Here is a 12667-nt window from a genome sequence, read left to right as displayed (position 1 = left end):
CAACTAAAGCTTCACACCAGGGAAACAGGGGCCAAGCCTGATGCCCCGCTGGCGAACGGTGGCACTGAAGAACCACATCACTACAGAGAGGGCTCACTCAGCACTTCTTTCTCTGGAACCTGCCCCTAAGTTAATTTATTCTGCAGGCATGGTTATCACCAACATAAACTGAGAACATTACCCATTTTCTGACCTTAAAAACTTGCCATAATCATCTATTGTGGAAACCTTTTCTCGTACGGTTTCAGTTCTTTGCATTTGAGTGAAGCGATTTGCTTTTCTAGCTGCCTACCCCTGTGACTGTGACCCTGTTCTACCATGAGGACACTTACCGTGAAACATTTCACTTCGAATTAGAGTTTACTGCAAGTCTAAAGACTCCAAACTATCAGCTGTAACAATTAATTGGCACTTCTTTTGGTTACTCAATAAACTGTAAAGTTCTAAAAACCATAGGACTGTGAATACATTTTTGACAATGGAAGGACTAACTAGCTATCAGATACATAATGCACAGAAAATCAGGTTATTGCATCATGGAGGAAGAGAATTAGTCCTCTGAGCAAACCTTTGAGGTGTGCTTTGAGGAAAAACAGGGAGGATAGAAAATCAGAACACACGTTACAGCCCATCAGATTTTAGGGACCTCTACTTGCTAGAAAAATATAGTAAAGAGAAGTTTGTTGATTTATTTTTAAAGACTGGCACCTGAGCTAACACCTGTTGCCAATCTTCTTTTTTTTTTCCTTCTTCTTCTTCTCCCCAAAGCCCCCCAGTACATAGTTGTATATTCTAGTTGTAGGTCCTTCTGGTTGTGCTATGTGGGACGTCACCTCAGCATGGCCTGACGAGTGGTGCCATGTCTGTGCCCAGGATCTGAACCAGCGAAACCCTAGGCTGCTGAAGCAGAGCACGCAAACTTAACCACTGAGCCATGGGGTCAGGCCCAGGGGGTTTACTATGATCTGATAAATACAAAGCATTTCCTTATTTATAAAAAACTGATATTCAATTGGGCCTAACTATATTTTATCAATTTACAAGAGAGATCATTTTCATTATAGTTCTTCAGATTGATTTTTTGAATAGCAGGCATTACTCAATTGAAATTAATGAATAAAATGAACCTAGTCTTCAATAAGTCCATTCATGTGGTTTTGTTAAATTTCATACATCAATTTTATGATAGTGAGATTGAGTCAGACTCAATACTGAAGACAGAGATGACAGGTAACCTCAAACCTGAGTTTGTTGCTATTTCAGTATCTTCAGAATTCCAACCACTTCTATGAATTCTCATGTGTATATGAGACAGAACTAGGCTTTGTTCTCAACTCTACCTGGATCCCCAAAGATACAATTTTTCATAATGCATGCTATCTGCTCACTAACCTACAGACCATTCACAAAAGTCTATCACAGGTGTGTAGCAATGGAAAAACCTCAGAAGAACTTCACAGGCGAGAGATCCAAAGGATTTGCCAAGGTGGCCCAGTAAGATGATCCAAGATCTTTAACAGCTCTAAAATCCCACAACTCCATTAACCATTTCTTTTCACTGTGGACATCCCTGCTTTACGTGTTCCTATTTACTATTTCCCATATTTCTTGCCAATGAAAGAAAGAATATGGTAAGTAAGGTAGAAGACTTTGTTTTTCCTCTGTCTAAGGTTACAGCAGAATGGAATGGAAGTACAAGTAGTCAGATATAACATACTAGCCTGGGTGGAAATGAATTTCAGAGCCCACAGGCGCTGAGGATCATCTGGTATCTACTATTTGGGCTAGTTGCTTCACCAGGGCTCCTTTTTTTTTCTCTAATCTGTGAATTGGGTAGGCCAAAATGGCCACTAGTTGTAAAATCTTTAAAAATCTGGCCCAAATAGCTGAATGTATAACAGTGTCTTATAGAGACACTTGTCAACAAAAAAAGTTTACTAAGCTGCATGGGCAGGGTTTCTCCATCTCTGTAATTGAAATAAACTGGAAAGAATCATTATTGAGGACAAAAGAAGTAGGCTCAGTTCTGACCAAACCCAGGGACTTAAACATCTCAACTAGACTCTACGGGCATCAGCTGCTCCACTTATAAACCAAGGGGATTTAAATAGACCGCTTCTAGGCCCTTGTTAGCACTAACAAATGGGACACTCTAACCTACCTGTTTTAATTTAAATATAGGAAATCAAAACAGAGACTAACTTGCCCCATGTCAGGTAACTATTAGGTCTCCTAATTTCCAATAAATTGCTCTTTCTCTTTCACTACATTTCCCATCATTAAGCAGAATCTGTTTCAAATACAACACCACTAAGACAAACAAGATGAGCTTATGCCAGCGTCACTGAATACAAAACCTGAAACAAAATGGTTCCCCATAAAGTTGACCTCATTCTATGACAAAGTTACCATTGAATGATGTCAGAGTTTTTACCCAAAACACCTGGCTTCAACCCCTTATTGTCTCTGATAAAGGCAGGTCATAACTGTTCACTCATTACTACCAGGGAGCCATCGATCTCTGAGGAACATGACAGATGCCGTCAAATGTGGAACACAAAGGTAACAGAAAGAGATCATCATGTCCCTTCTAACCTCCCCGTAAAAATTACAATGAATAACCTGACAAGGAGAACAATGATGGAAAAAAATATCCATAAGTCTTTCTGAAAATCTTTGAGAGTCTGAAGTAGCTGTCTCAAGAGCCCTAATCATGTGGAAGGCCTGGGACAGGACCTTCTCAATGAACAAATCAGACTTAAGTTCCCTCCAAAATTCAAGATGAGGTCATTATAGTTTTATTTCATGGTGGTTCATTGTATTGCCGAGTTGTAATGGGACCTAAAAAGCAATTACTCTTTCAATTGTGCATGTGGCTTATAATTTAGATAGTCCATCCTTCAGAGTATGATTAAAAGAAACATGCAAACAAAAAAAGTTCTCCTGTGTCCTGTTAGGCCTTGTACAAATCCTCAGATCATTGCAGGAGTTATCCAAAAAGGTTATACCAGAAAACAATGACAGAGTTGTCCCTTCTTTCGAAATGAGACTCTCTCATCCTCCGTGCGCAACTGTTCTGATGAACTCAGGACTTTCATCAATTTCCTGCACCGTGTAGGACCCCTGCAGCTGACTTTTGTGAATTTTCAGATGAATAATCATAAACGTTCACTCACCCTTTTGGCCAGCAGGCATCACATCCACCCGTTCATGGTTGACAGCAAATCTGAGAAGGGATCGAAGCCCTCACCATGGCCCAAATGTTTCGTTTGGAAACTGGAATTGTCAGCAAAAGCTCCTGGGACACTGCAATACACAAATATTTTTTACACATAACTAAGATGTAACTTCTAAAACCACCACTTCCTTAAACTTGAAAACAGCAAGACAGACATAGAATCTAGAGGTAGGGGAAAACACCTTCCAGACAAGGGTATGTCAATACATCAAGTGTGATGCTGTAAAATATGAACCGGAAATACTGTTTTGAAAGATACATTTACCAATTACTTCAAGACATACATTAAAAAGTTGTTGTTTATTGCAGACTTTGTGCCAAATATTTTACATATTTTGGCACGGCAAAAATATCACATCCCATTACAAAGTGCTCAGGTAAGTATAAGATGTTTTAACTCAAATCTTACATGGATAAATGTACCATTTCCTATTAAGCAATTATCCTTTCCAGAGGATGAAAAAACATGAAAATACTAAATAATTATAATTTAAAATTATTTTTAAAACAATAATGAACATCAAAACTAGTAAGAGACGTTACCATCTCATTTTTTCCTCCAAAATAATTCTAAAAATGTCTCTGAATTACCTAATGAGCAAGACTCACGGAGATACTTCCATCAAGAGAGAACATACTGTATAACGTGCAGGGGTCAAAATGGAGAAGTGTGAATTCTGGACTCACTATTGCCACCAAGCAATTGTGTGGCCCCAGGAAAGCCATTTAAAACCTCAGGATTCAGTCTCTTCATCTGCAAAGTCAGATCTGCAAACCGATGTTCCCCAAGTCTCTTCTACCTCCTACTTCTGTCTTCTTTGATAAAGCTTACTTATCCTAAATTAAAAACTTAAACTATTAGCTTCTCTATTAAGCTTCCTGATTGAAAAGAAGATTTTTGCCAGTTATCACTCTTATGTTGATCTGCCATCAACACTAAAGATGTGCTGTGGGCAGAGGGTTTTGCACATACGTAGAAAAATTCTCACCCTGGCACTGGTGCCCAACCCTGGTGAGCTGCCACCCTTGGCAGCTGACAGCATCCCCTGGGTGCTCATGTAAGGCTTCCACTCCTCTCCAGAGAGTACAGCTCCAACTCTTATGGAAGGAATTCTGCCCCAATCTATCACAGATCACTGTTTCTCAAACTCTGGTATGCATAAGCATAACTTAGAGAGCTTTTTAAAATACAGATTCCTGGGCCCCATCCCCAGAAATTCTGATTCAGTAGTTCTGGAGTGGGGCCTGAGAGTCTGCATTTCCATCAAACCACCAGGGAATGCTCATACCACCGATCGGGGACCACAGTTTGAGTCCAGATGATAAAGCCCCATTTTCTAAGCCTCAAGCAGCCTTGAAACCCAAGCAGCGTTTCCAAGGCTCAGAGAGACTCACCAAGGCTAATGAGTTGATGTCACACAGCAAAAACGGGGCTAAACTGTGGACCATCTTTAGGATAAAATCCAAACTTCTTTCTGTGACCTAGAAAGCCTGCATAATCGGGTCCCTTCCTACTTCTCTGATGCCACTCCAGCTACCAATCCAATCTCCAACAACAGCACAGATACAGTATCCTTTCTACCCTTTCAAGCAAGCCAAGTATTTTCTTGTCTCAGGCCTGCTGCACTGCTTTTCCAGCTACCTGGAATGCTACAACCTTACTCCTTACACAGTTGGCTCCTTCTCATAACTGTGTCTTAGGGGCAAAGGCCACTTCAAAAGGCTGTCTTGCTTACCTCCTTAAACTAGGTTCCCAGTGACTTCAATTACATCATCCTATTTGCTTTCTCCAGAGCTCTTGTCATAATCTATACTCTTTTTCTCATTTATTCACTTGTCTCCCCCACTAGACTATAAGCTCTATAAGATAAGGGAACTTCTCTGTTGTATTTCTCAGTATATTCCAAAACTTCAGAAAAATGCCTGACTCATAGCAAGCATTTAATATAAATTTATTGGGTCAACAAATCAATCAACAATTAAAAGAATTAATTCTTCAGCATCCTATAAAGATATAACTGCCATTGATTGAACACTCATTATGTGCTGAATCTTTTTTCAAGTATTTTACAACAATTATTTCATTTAATTCTATTCTTACTTCGCTGTTCCTAGTAGATATCTTATAGTCTTAATATGCAGATAAGAAAACTGAGCACAGACAGTTTTAGCAACTTGCTCAAGATTGCACAGTAGCAGGGGGTTGACTCTACAAAGCTTGCACTCATAAGAACTCCGTATTTTTCTGGTCAATAGACTAATACAAAAATTTTAAGTGCCTACACTTTGTACCAGACACACTTCCGACTCAAGCTTCCTCAAGTGAGTTTTGGCTGCAAGGCCTCACAGAGGATACTTAACCTTTCTGGTCCTGAGCATCCTTGTCTATACAGGGAAAGCTAAGGCACCCCACAGTGACCAAGCAGATAATGTAAGAGAATGAAAGAGGCCAAATGTAACGCATAGGGAGCGGTGAGGAATGTGGCAAACTGGAAGACCAGGGGTTTCTTGGCTGAAGAGGGAGCCAGAGCACTCAGAGGCCAATTACTGCCACATGGGAACAAAAGCTCAGGACTCCAAGAACTTTCAAGTCTACAAACGAAGGCAGTAATCCAGACTACTATTTTGGGAAATTTCATAATTTTTCAAAGAGAATAGCTAATCTTAATAGTACACATTAAAATAGAAAAAATGAAAGAAAGAAAAACAGAGCTTGCAATCCTTGAACCAAATGACTGTTGAGGTCACACCATGTCTTTAGGTTTGTGATTCTTAGAGGGATCCAGAAGCACAGAGAAGTTATACAAGTGAACACAGTAGGTCTCTGGACAGATAAGGGTTCTCTAGAGAAATTGTCTCGAGCAAGTTTGGGCAGGAACTGGAAGATGGGGTGAAGCAGGCATTCGACAAAATCAGAATACGGTATTCAAAGGCTTCGAAGCCTTTGGTGGCTTAGTAGGCACTTAGAAGGTGGGTAGTAGGCAGGTCACCCCAAAGAACAGCAGTGACGGGGGAGAGCTGGGGGAAGAGTTCACGTATTCATGTAGCAGCTTTACTTTCCATTCAGGATGGGAGCAGCTGCAGGTTTCTAGCTAAGACATAAGTTGGTCAAACAATGATCAAGGAGTATGACCATTAGTGCTGTCTTGCTTGACTTCCTAAAACATTGAAGTCATCAGGTATATCCAAAAATAAGGGATAAACTATGACTGTGGCCTGTGGAAATGTTTTTGTTTGTGTTTGTGGGTGTTTTGTTAAGAGTCCAAGAGGCCCAGGATCGAATTCCATCTCTACCAAACTCTCTAACTCTAACCAAAATACCATATAAATATATAGTGTAGGTTTTATATGTATTTATATTATGTATACTATAAAATACAAACATATATTATAAAATATAAGCCCTATAACTCTAACCAAAATACTACATAAGCTATATATACTATCGTTTTTATATGCATTTTATAGTATGTATACTATAAAATTTATACTGTATACGGATTATAATACATACATATACATACATATATATACTATAAAATACAAGCTCTGTAACTCTAACCAAAACTCTGAGCTCTAGAAACGAAAAATAGAGCAACTGAAATTTTTTAAAAACCACCTGAAGAGACGAGAGATATGCAAATAAATTATCCAGAACACCACCCAGAGAGGCAAAAACTGTCTACCTAGATTGTATATCCAGAAAAACTATCTTTCAAAAATGAGGGTGAAATAAACATCTTTTCAGACAAACAGAAGTAGTTCACCACCCTACCAGGACATTTAGAGAGATGCATATTTCAGACCAAAAGAAAATGATTTCAGGAAGAAGGTTCTCTGATTTAAGAAGGAAGGGGGAGCCAAAATAATGGAGACCTTGTGTGTAAATAAACAGTAAATGCACTAAAATGATGCGCAGGTCTCAAAAATTAAAGAAAAGAAAAAGTCTGTCCACACCATCCCTGGCTCCCTACCCCAGCTCACTCTTTACGCTGTAGCAGTAGCAATCACCAAGGCTTGGACTGCAAACTTGAGTGTGCAACTGGGGCACCAGCTGGAAATGCAGGTTCCCACCCCACCCCCCTCACAGTCCAGAGATTCTCAATCAGGTCCCAGGAATCTGCATTTCTACTAGATACTCCAGGTAATTCTGATGAAGAAGGGTCCCTGCCTCCACTCTGAACAGCACTGCATTGCTCTCCATCACTTTAGGGCCAGGAATCCAGGGATCCCGGGGGCTCAGGCCGGGCAAGTCACAGCTGACACACCAGCCGGTCTTTGTTCTTTTCCACTTCACTAGAGCCCCAGAGGGCACCGTGGCCCAGGGGGTCAGCAGCAACCCTGCCTCAACCCTGCTAATCAGGAGCTGCAATAAATTAAAAGCCCATTAAAATATTTTAGAGAAAAGCCTAGAAGTGCTGAAACATTAATTGTGCTATATTCAATCTGTTTTCCTAGAGATTTGAAAAGCCAGATTACCATCTTGGGGGTCATTAGAAAGAATGAAGCTTTCTCCCTTTTCAATTTACATATTTAAAAATGCATATATTCTTGCAGTGGCTACTACACAGGCTTTCCAAGTCCCATGGCCACTCCACAGTCTAGCCATGGAGAAAGAAGCCTGGATGCCATGGGGGTCCTGCCTTGTTCTTGAAAGTAAAGGAACCAAAGCCCAGGGCCCATGGTTGCAAAACAGCTCAGGAACACAGGTAGAGGCAGCCACGAAACAACCGCGATATTTTCTTGTTTTGTTCTCCCCTGTTTACTTTTCCCTGAAGCAATCCTCGTTCAGTACAAAAGTCTGCAGGGAGCTGGAAAGAGCAGCTGTGGTTCCCTGAGGCCAAGACCTAGCAATCAAGTTGTTTACCAAACACTGCCAAGCACCAGGAAAACAACAACAGCACAGGCAGTATTTGCATCTGTTTTTCAAAAACAACCTCCACAAGTCTGGGGCCTGCTCTGGTACTTCCTTGCACGGCTGAGAGGAGAACTTAGAAATTAAAAGCATGAACTGCATTGGTTATTAGCCCCCATGCCTAAATGTAATCCATTATTCCATTTCTTTTAAAGAGTGCCTATCCTAAAAAAGGATTGGGAGTCTGCAGAATTTCCAAGCAGTGGATTGATACAGACAACGTGCTTGTCACTGACATTTCCAAGCAAGCTAATAGTGGTCATGTTAGCAAACTGACATGATTTGCTGACCATCCAACACCTCAAGACATCCAGCAGCGGCTCTCAATCTTGAACAAGCAGCAGAATCTCTAGGAGGGCTAATAAAACACAGATTGCTGGGCCCCTCCCCCAGAGCATCTCATTCAGTAGGTCCAGGGTGGGGCCTGAGAATCTCTAGCAAGTTCCCAAGTGATGCTGGTGCTACTGGTCCATGCACCACGCTTTGGGAACAACTGCTCTCAAGCTAGGTGCTTCCCAGCCATCCTGAAGATCTGAGAACTCATTTCGCACCTTGACCTCTCCCATGAATTATCTGAGTAGGGCAGTGTCATGCCCAAAGGAGTTCACAGAACAAAATGCATGGGACCCTTTTCCATGTGCTTCTTCAGATCTTCCACACACCATCCCCCCAGCCCCTCCTCTGTGTCCTGGAAGGCTGCCCTGTGTGAACTACGTCAACACCTAGTCTTGTCCTCTGGCTTTCAGCTGCGCCAACCAATGGAGGTTTCATCTCCAGAGGAGAAAAAAGATGGGGTATTTATCGCCCAGGCTCCCTCCTCACCAGGGCACTGCAAGTTGACTGAGTCCGGCTATGAAGGGTCACAGCTTCTGCCAGACAGCCCTCTCCACAAAGCTACTCTCTCCAGGTGCCAGTAACCACCATCCACCCTTCTCTTGTCCTTTCAGGCCCAGGAGAGGTAAAAGCCACCTATTTCCTGCAGGGACCCTGACACAAAAATCAAATTCAATGTGTTGTCAATGAATCTCCCTTGGTTTTAGAATGCTAAATCTGGAATTTTATATACCCACATAATATAAACATGTTTGGATATGTGTGTATACACATGTATACACACATATATATGTACCTATGAATGTACACACATGTACAACTTTATAGATTTTTTAACGTAGCTAAATCAGATTGGTCAGAAGACCTGGGAGCCCCAGGGCCAAGGCCATCTCATGTGGTTTGCACTGATGTTCCCTCAGGTCCCATGTGCCACAGGAAGCGTGGGCCCACTTTGTCTAATCAGTTATACAACCTGATAGGAAGGACGGCATTTGTGAGAACTTCAATCCTTCTCTAATTTACTAACTTAGTTTCCTTTGTTGCAAATAGCACCAAAATAGAAAGGGAACAGAAGTGGGTGGAGCAGGCTCCATCACCAACTCCTGTGAATAACTTTCTGACAATGCTGAACCCAGTTCAAAAAGCACGTCGGCTGCAAAAAAAAAGGTGTGTGTTGTCAGCTCACAAATAAAATGCCAATCTGCCTCAATTAATAAGGCTTGGAAAAGAAGAACAAATAATACTTCTGTTTTTAAAATAATAATAACCTTGAATGTACCCTAAATAAGCATCTGTCTGAACAGCGAAGTTCGAAAGTTCTAGTAAAAATGATCACCTGGATTTAACCAAATGGGTCACTACACCAATGTGTGTGGCTTTGGCGAACCCACTTGACTTCACTTCAGTTTAGTTCCCTAGAACTAAGCACTATTACTTTTACTTAACGTTCACTAGTAAGATTTCTTTCAATTTACCAGAGGACTTTTTCGGTATCTATGCTCAAAAACAAGTTTTTAAGTAAACCCATTAGATTAATTAGAACGCTTGGGGAATACGGTTTCTAAGTAATTACTTTTCTAGTTCACTGAGGCACAACCAGAAACCTTTTTTGTTTGTTTATTGCTCTTTTTCACTAAAATCTTAACATTCCATTTAAAACTTAAAAGCTGGTGAGTTTTTCCTGCCACATTCGTCTGGCCCCTCCCCCCATCTCTTTGATAAATAGCCCAGCTAATGTCTGAACCCTGCTATAGAAAATGAATGAATTAACTGTAACCCCCTCTTCCAAGATAAGATGTACCATCATGCTGCTCCTGTCTGGCCATCCCAGAATCCCTCTTCTGTATTGAAGAGATTCCACTCATTCTTCACCTTGGCTCCACCGCGCACTTCTTCCCACTGCCTCTATTTAGCAACATCATGATGAAGCTGGAGACTTGCCTTGTTCCATGTACTCCACATCCCTGACTTCAGGCAAATAAAGAGGGAAGAGTTTGCCTCTCCTTAATTCCTTTTCTTAGAGCCAAATTATTGCTCTGCTAACAGCCCACCTTGCCTGTCATCTCCCCCAAAGAAAACCCCATTGTCCCTCTCTACTGTGACTCCTTGATCCTTCCAAACCCTTCTTTTGATGACCATGTGTGAGGGAATCACTGCTCCCAGCCCAGTCACATGGCTTTCACCTCTAAACGTCAAGGATGCTCTTCTACACCTTTCTCAGCTGTTTCAGTATCTGGTTCACAATTTCTGTCTAGATCCCTTCAGGGTGGCCACTTCTATCACCTCAATAGCCATGCAGATGGTCCTTGCAACAGCCTGGCGAAGGCTTACTTCAGGTGTGGTACAGACAAAGCACTCAAAAAAATTTTCTATTGAATGAGTGAATACATACCTGGTTATCTTAACTTCCTTACCCTGAAAGCTTCCAGCCCATCAGAGAAGCAGTAGAAGGCAGCAGTTGAGAGCATGGGCTGTGGAACACACTGCCTGTGTCCCATCCCACCTATGCTGCTTACTAGCTGCAACCTTGGGCAAGTTCCTCCCTACCCGAAAATTAGGATAATTTTTGCCCATACACAGTAAGGGCTCATTAAGTGCTCATTACTTCCTCTGTACCTGAGGGGATGGCCAGAACTTGGATCTCATCATCCCTCAGAACTGCTCCACCTCTAAGACTTTGAATTCTGAAATTCACTACCAACCTCCCATTGAGCCACCTCTCACTGGGTCACTCCTCCTGAACTTGCTCCTGGACTGCCCTGAGACATGCCACCACCACCTCCGGCCCATGACTCCTCACCACGCGCACAGTCCATCATGCCCTTTCTGAACTCCCTTTTACATCGTCTAAGGCTCGCTCCATGGCGACCAGCACCCCTTTAAAGCCCTGTATTACTCAGGACGCCCTTGACTTTTCTACCAACTTCCTGTTCCAGCTACTTCACCAGAGTGAGCTGGGTGAGGCAGGGGCTGGGTGTGATTCATGTTTTATAGCCTGGATGTCTACATACAGTGCCTGGCACACCAAAGGTCATTATGTGTCACGTTAATCTGGAGCTCTTTCAGGGAGCCAGAAAGAGTCCCCATAAGACTACTTGGCACCCAATCTACAACAAGCTGCTATTTAAGAATCATGGGACCTCCAGGCTCAATTTCACAAATACCTTCCACTCCTGGTTCAGTTCAACAGCACAAAATACAAACCTTCCACTCCCAGTGGCAAACTGGGCTGAGCTCAGAGAGCGGGCCTTGCGCAAGGCGGGCCGCCTGCTGGCAGGGCAAGTGGCTTCCCTGTCCTTGAGGCCCAGGGGAGCCTCAGGAGCTCCCTGGAAGAACAGTCAAGTGAACAGATAGCTGGCTGCCATCTGGGCTCTTTATAAGGCTTTTGTGGTAAACATGTTTACTTTCTTTTCATTGGCTGGGCTTATCACGATCAAGTATTTTGTTTTGAGTCTTGCTCTATAAACATGTTTCTTCAAGGGGAGAGCTTTTTTGATAGCCAGCACACATTTTTTCACACTTTTAAATTCAAAACATATTTTTCACAGCCTGTGGTAAACAACTCAAGGTGGTAAACAAATTATACTATTTCGTCTTCACACTAGAGAGGTAATCCCTACGAGTCTGTTCAAAAGCTTGAACTGGATTGTGGGTAACCAAGGCTCTCTACTGGATGAGAACAAGAAGCACATTCATAGTGATGACATGACTAACAAGAAAAACTTACAAGGGCGGGTCCTGCAGAAGGAGAGTAGCAAACCTGAGCCTCAGTTTCCCCAGCAGTAACATCCTACGAGAAGCTAGCCCCAGTGACAACAGAGGTCATCTTGTTAATTGATGGGATCCATATTCGCTACGAAAAGTTAAGGTCACAAAGCCAGCATATAGAGCTGACATGGAGGGGAAAAATAAAACAACTTTTCAAAGAATGAAGAACCAACTAGGTCACTATATTAACTGCAATTCTTCTGAGACTTGTTCTCTGGGATGACTTTTGCCTGCTTTACAATTAAGAAAAAGGCGGTGGCTTCGACTATAAAAAGGAGAAGTCCTCCATTACTGGAAAAGGAAAAAATATAAGAGTTTGGCGGGGGCCGGGGAGGGGGGGGTTGCCTTTTTAGGAAATCAATGGTCTTAAAGCAGTATTTAAAAGTGCTATTTACGAGAGTCGCTCTGTGGGA

General features: G+C 42.1%; 1 protein-coding gene across 9 annotated transcripts in view; it reads right to left on the bottom strand.

Moving 5' to 3' along the window:
- The window catches only part of FOXP1 (forkhead box P1), a 575342-nt gene that overhangs the window by 487909 nt on the left and 74766 nt on the right, over positions 1-12667 (bottom strand). For all 9 annotated transcript variants that reach the window (XM_070492659.1, XM_070492654.1, XM_070492656.1 and 6 more), the window contains one exon: positions 3177-3306. The gene's annotated coding sequence lies outside the window, so the exon portion shown is untranslated. The remainder of the gene's footprint in view (positions 1-3176; positions 3307-12667) is intronic.

This window comes from Equus asinus, chromosome 21, assembly GCF_041296235.1.
Source record: "Equus asinus isolate D_3611 breed Donkey chromosome 21, EquAss-T2T_v2, whole genome shotgun sequence".
NCBI lineage: Eukaryota > Metazoa > Chordata > Mammalia > Perissodactyla > Equidae > Equus > Equus asinus.
Note: the sequence above shows the minus strand (reverse complement) of the source record. Positions and strands in the feature narration are given on the sequence as shown.